The 5,869-nt window shown below is 41.6% G+C and overlaps 1 pseudogene; it reads right to left on the bottom strand.

Moving 5' to 3' along the window:
* Window positions 1–1,051: 1,051 nt before the first annotated feature.
* LOC112399216 (60S ribosomal protein L27a pseudogene) lies at window positions 1,052–2,853 on the bottom strand (annotated as a pseudogene).
* Window positions 2,854–5,869: the final 3,016 nt, after the last annotated feature.

Below are 5,869 nucleotides of genomic sequence, written 5' to 3'. Positions count from 1 at the left end.
AATGGCATTATTTCATTCTTTTTTATGGCTGAGTAGTATTCCATTGTGTATATATACCACGTCTTCTTTATCCGTTCATCTGTCGAAGGACACTTAGGTTGTTTCCATGTCTTGGCTATTGTAAATAGTCCTGCAATGAACATTGTGGTGCTTGGATCTTTTCTGGATATATGCCCAGGAGTGAGATTGCTGGATCATATGGTAACTCTATTTTTAGTTTTTTAAGGAACCTCCATACTGTTTTCCACAGTGGCTGCACCAATTTACATTCCCACCAACAGTGTAGGAGGATTTCCTTTTCGCCACACCCTCTCCAGCATTTATTATTTGTAGACTTTTATTTTTTAAGGTTCTTTTCCTATGGAGGTCATTACAGAGCACAGCAGGTTATTATTAGTTATCTATTTTATATAGTAGTGTGTATATGTCAGTCCCAATCTCCCAGTTTATCCCTCCCCCACCTCCTCCTTATCCCCTGGTAACCATAAGTTTGTTTTCTACATCTGAGACTCTACTTCTGTTTTGTAAAGTTCATTTGTTCCCTTTTTTTAGATTCCACATATAAGTGATATCATATGATATCTGTCTTTCTGTGTCTGACTCTACTCAGTATGACAATCTCTAGGTCCATCCATGTTGCTGCAAATGGCATTATTTTGTTCTTTTTTATGGCTGAGTAATATTCCATTGTATATATGTGCCACATCTTCTTTATCCATTCTTCTGTTGATGGACATTTAGGTTGTTTCCATGACCTGGCTATTGTAAATAGCGCTGCTATGAACATTGGGGTGCATGTATATTTTTGAATTATGGTTTTCTCAGGGTATATGCCCAGGAGTGGGATTGCTGGATCATATGGTAGTTCTAGTTTTAGTTTTTTAAGGAACGTCCATAATGTTCTCCATAGTGGCTGCACCAATTTATATTCCCACCAACAGTGTAGGAGGGCTCCCTTTTCTCCATGCTCTCTCCAGCATTTATTATTTGTAGACTTTTCTTTTTTTTTTAAGCAGTTGTTAACATTTAATGAATCTTCTACCAGGTGGCTTCAAGCTACTAGGACACATGCCCCACCCACACCCTTAATCTTCTCAACTCTTCTGCTGAAGAATTTGACCTTTACCATGCAGGCTGCTTTGGGAGCTTTCCCTTCCTCAGAACTTTGTATTGATAGTAGCCTGATGGCACCACATCAATGATAGGAGCAGCTCGTCTTGTTCTTGACAACATTTACCTGTGTCTGCTCACCGACCAAGGTTCCACAATTTATCACAGTTGAGAGCTGGGCAGAAGCTCTGGTTCCTCTTTAAGTGGTAATGCCAGATAACAACTTTCCCAAAGTATCCTGGGTGATATTTGTGGAAGTTAATCCTGTGGTGATGCATGCCACCAGCATTACCGCGGCCTCCCGGGTGCTTCCGGTGTTTGCTGTTGCAGCTGTGGCTGTATCTCATGTGGCCCTAAGTTTCCAGGTCTCCCTCAGTCTGGATGGCTGTAGACTTTTTGATGATGGCTATTATGACCGGTGTGATACCTCATTGTAGTTTTTTTTTTTTGCGGTACGCAGGCCTCTCACTGTTGTGGCCTCTCCTGTTGCGGAGCACAGGCTCCGGACGCGCAGGCTCAGCGGCCATGGCTCACGGGCCCAGCCGCTCCGCGCCATGTGGGATCTTCCCAGACCGGGGCACGAACCCGTGTCCCCTGCATGGGCAGGCGGACTCTCACCACTGTGCCACCAGGGAAGCCCTTTTGTTTTCTTAAAAATAAATTTTATTTATTTATTTTTGGCTGTGTTGGGTCTTCGTTGCTGTGTGTGGGCTTTCTCTAGTTGCGGCGAGCGGGTCTACTCTTCGTTGCGGTGCGCGGGCTTCTTATTGTGGTGGCTTCTCTTGTTACAGATCATGGCCTCTAGGAGAGTGGGCTTCAGTAGTTGTGGCACGCAGGCTCACTAGTTGTGGCTCATGGGCTCTAGAGCGCAGGCTCAGTAGTTGTGGTGCACGGGCTTAGTTGCTCCGCAGCATGTGGGATCTTCCCAGACCAGGAACTGAACCTGTGTCCCCTGCATTGACAGGTGGATTCTTAACCACTGTGCCACCAGGGAAGTCCCTCGTAGTTTTGATCTGGATTTCTTTACAGGTCCATGTGATCTTCTCTGCAGCATTCAGAACCAAGGCTGCCGCATGCACTATCCTAGGTCATCCTGGGTTCTTTAGGTACCAAAATGGACTTTGGAGAAAAACAGAACCAACAGGAGGTATATATATATATATACATATATATATATATATATATGTGTGTGTGTGTGTATATATATATATATACATATATATGTGTATATATATATATATATATACATATATATATATAAATTTGTTATAGGAATTAGCTCACAGTTATGGAGGCTGGGAAGTCCCACGATCTGCCATCCGCAAACTGGAGAATTGGGAAACCTGGGGGGGTAATTCAGTTTGAGTCTGAAGGCCTGAGACCCAGGAGCACTGACGTCCAAGGGCAGAAGATAGACACCTCAGCTTAGAGCGAATTCACCCTCCCTCCACCTTTTTGTTCTATTCAGGTCCTCAGTGGATTGGATGATCCCACCCGCATTGGTGGGAATCATCTTAACTCAGTCTACTGAGTTACATGCTAATCTTTGCCAGAGACACCCTCACAGACACACTCAGAAGTAATATTTTAGCGGCTATCTGGGCATGCCTTAACCCAGTCAAGCTGACACATACAATTAACCATTACAGGGTTTTTCAATACAGCCTGCTCAGATTTGCAAGGAGGCAGCCCATGAGTGAAAAACACCTGAGGGCAACTCCTGGAGTGGTACCAGTTCAGCATCACGTTAGAACTGGAACCCATATATTACTTTTATAACCAGAAAAAAAATTAAAAGTTATTTTCATTTTGAAAGAAAACATGTAACATCACTATTTTTGTAAGCTATAGGAAGATACGAAGAAGAAAACAAAAATCACCCAAATCTCATTATCCAGAGAAAAGCAACTGGCATTTTGCTGCAACTTGCAATAAGGCCTTTCAATGCATATTGCATTCTCGAACTTTAGTGTCCATCAGGATTAGCTGGAGTGCTTGTTAATACAAGTGCTTTTAAGTCAGTAGTTCTGGGGTGGGCCCAATAATAAGAGTTTCTAACCACCTCTCCGGTCTTGCTGCCACAGTCAGTCCAGAGGCCACACGCAGAGAAGCACTGGTCCAGAGTTTACACTTCTGCTGTTCCAAGCAGGGTCTCCAACCAGTAGTATTGACATCACTTGGGAACTTGTTAGTAGTACAATTTCAGGCCCCACCCCAGACCTACTGAATCAGAATCTGCGGTTGAACAAGATCCCTAAGGGCTTTGAAACACAGGTTTGAGAAGCACTGGTTTATATTTGAGCCTCATACTTTCTGAAAGATAGCTTTTCCTCCCTACTTTATTGTGATCTAATTTACACACAGTAAAATGCACCATTTTATAATTGAGTTTTGACAAATTATATAAGAGTTTGGTATCTTTTCCGCCCTCTTCCTAACAGAATGAGAACTTTCCTGTGCTACCAAATATTTTGGGAAAACATGACTTTTAACTGATTCTACAATACATGGTAAGTAAGGATGTGCCAGCTTAATTAATTCTTCTATTGTGGGACATCTGTGCTGTTCCTGGTTTTTCACCAGTGTAAACAATGCTTCAATGAACTCTTTTGGACACAAACGTTTCATTTTTCAGACAATAATTTTCCAAAAGTGTTATTACTGAGGCAGGCAAGAACAAACATCCATTACTGTAGGAAAAAAGTTAATTAAAAAATTTTCTATGTGGGAATTCCCTGGTGGTCCAGTGGTTAGGACTCTGCGCTCTCGCTGCCAAGGGCCTGGGTTCAATCCCTGGTCGGAGAACTAAGATCCCGTAAGCCGCGAGGCACAGCCAAAAAACAAACGCAGATTTGCTATGTGTTTGGGTTTCAGGAAAAATGGCCAGAAATCATTTTTAAAAATTCCACTGCAGGAGGAAGAGAGGGATGCAATGTAGCCTAAACAAAAAGGCTTAGAAAACTTATTGTATCACTTATCAACTAATTTTTGAATCCCTTATTTTCTCAATAGCCATTCTTTTGTAATTTATAGTTGATGTAATAGGTATTTATCTAAGCAATGTTGCATATGTGTAAGGAATAACTACATTCTATAAAGGGTGTAAATGTGTATAACCACGAAGTTTATTAGCACTAAAATTTTTAACTCCTAGAATGTCAGTGGCTTAAGGAATGAAGAGTCAAGGACGGAATGCACTTGTCTCAGTTAGCAAGTGCACTACTGACCAGGAGAGAACTTCTAGTTTCCAGAGGGAAACATTTCTGATTTTTTCCTTTCCAAAGAAGGTTTATATGCTTTTGTCCCACCATTTATTTTGTAAACAAATGCATACATACCAGACAGGGATTTCACCTTTGACTTGTAACCTGCTTTCTTCACTCAGCAATGTCCTAAATACCTTTTTATGTCAATAAATAATATGCCTGATCATTCTTAATGAGCACCTGGTATTCCTCATTGTACCATAATTTGTTTAAACTAATTGTTTTGCCAGATGTCTCTTGTTGGACATTTAGTTTACTTTCAATTTTATTATTACAGAAACTTTTTTTTTTTGCGGTACACGAGCCTCTCACTGTTGTTGCCTCTCCCGTTGCAGAGCACAGGCTCCGGACGCGCAGGCTCAGCGGCCATGGCTCACGGGCCCAGCCTCTCCACAGCATGTGGGATCCTCCCGGACCGGGGCACGAACCCGCGTCCCCTGCATCGGCACGGGGGCTCTTAACCACTGTGCCACCACGGAAGCCCTATTACAGAAACTTTAATAGGCATATTTGTATGTGGCTTTTTTTTGCAATAATTACAGATTTACATGTAGTTGTGAGAAATAATACAGAGATCCCTTGTACACTTTGCCTACTTTCCCCCAATGGTAGCATTTTGTAAAATTATGTTGTAACCAGGATACTGATATCTTTTGTTACTTGAACTTGCATTTGTGTGTATTTACATAGCTTTTTGCACATGTCCAATTCTCCTGAACTAAATTTCTTAAAGTGAGAATTGCCGGGACAAAGAGTTTGACCTTTTCGTCCAGGTTCTAGTGAAAGGGCTCATTTTCCATATCTTTGTCAACACCACCCTTGGGGATATGTTTAGGCTATCCCTCTGTAACTCAAGACTACTTTTCTTCTAGTACTTCTTTAGTTTTGTTTTTGATATTCAGTCTATTTGAGGGACTTCCCTGGCAGAGTGAGTAAGACTCCAATGCTCCCAATGCAGGGGGCATGGGTTCTATCCCTGGTCGGGGAAATAAGATCCCACGTGCCACATGGTGTCACCAAAAAAAAAAAAAAAGTCTATTTGAACTTAACTTTCTGGTAAGATGGGAGGAAGGGGTTAGAGTTTTCTAAATTTTTTTCCCCTAAATGATTAGCCAGTTGCCCCAATATAACTTATTGATATCATCAAGCAGTTGACTAGTTTATCAAAATATTGTTAAAGTAGGGAATCATTAAAAAAAATAAGCTTATATTTAAAGTTATTTATTGATGTAGGACCAATGCCTTTTGAGTGTGGAAGAGGTGAATTTAGCACCCACGTTTAAGAATCTCAGGAATAAACCTGGTTGGCCCCAGTTAGGTCATGGTGCCTCTCTCTCAGAACTACCACTATGGCCAGGAGCAGGCACATCAGAAAATGATCAGAATAGTTCTCAAAACCATTTTACGGTGAATAGTGAAGTAGGATATATTTTAGACTAAGGAAAAGAGTGTGGTGCAGGGGGAAAAATGGGCAACAATCATGGGTTGCAATA

This window comes from Neophocaena asiaeorientalis, unplaced genomic scaffold, assembly GCF_003031525.2.
Source record: "Neophocaena asiaeorientalis asiaeorientalis breed wild unplaced genomic scaffold, Neophocaena_asiaeorientalis_V1.1 scaffold1, whole genome shotgun sequence".
Lineage (NCBI taxonomy): Eukaryota > Metazoa > Chordata > Mammalia > Artiodactyla > Phocoenidae > Neophocaena > Neophocaena asiaeorientalis.
This window is presented reverse-complemented; position numbering and strand designations above follow the sequence as displayed.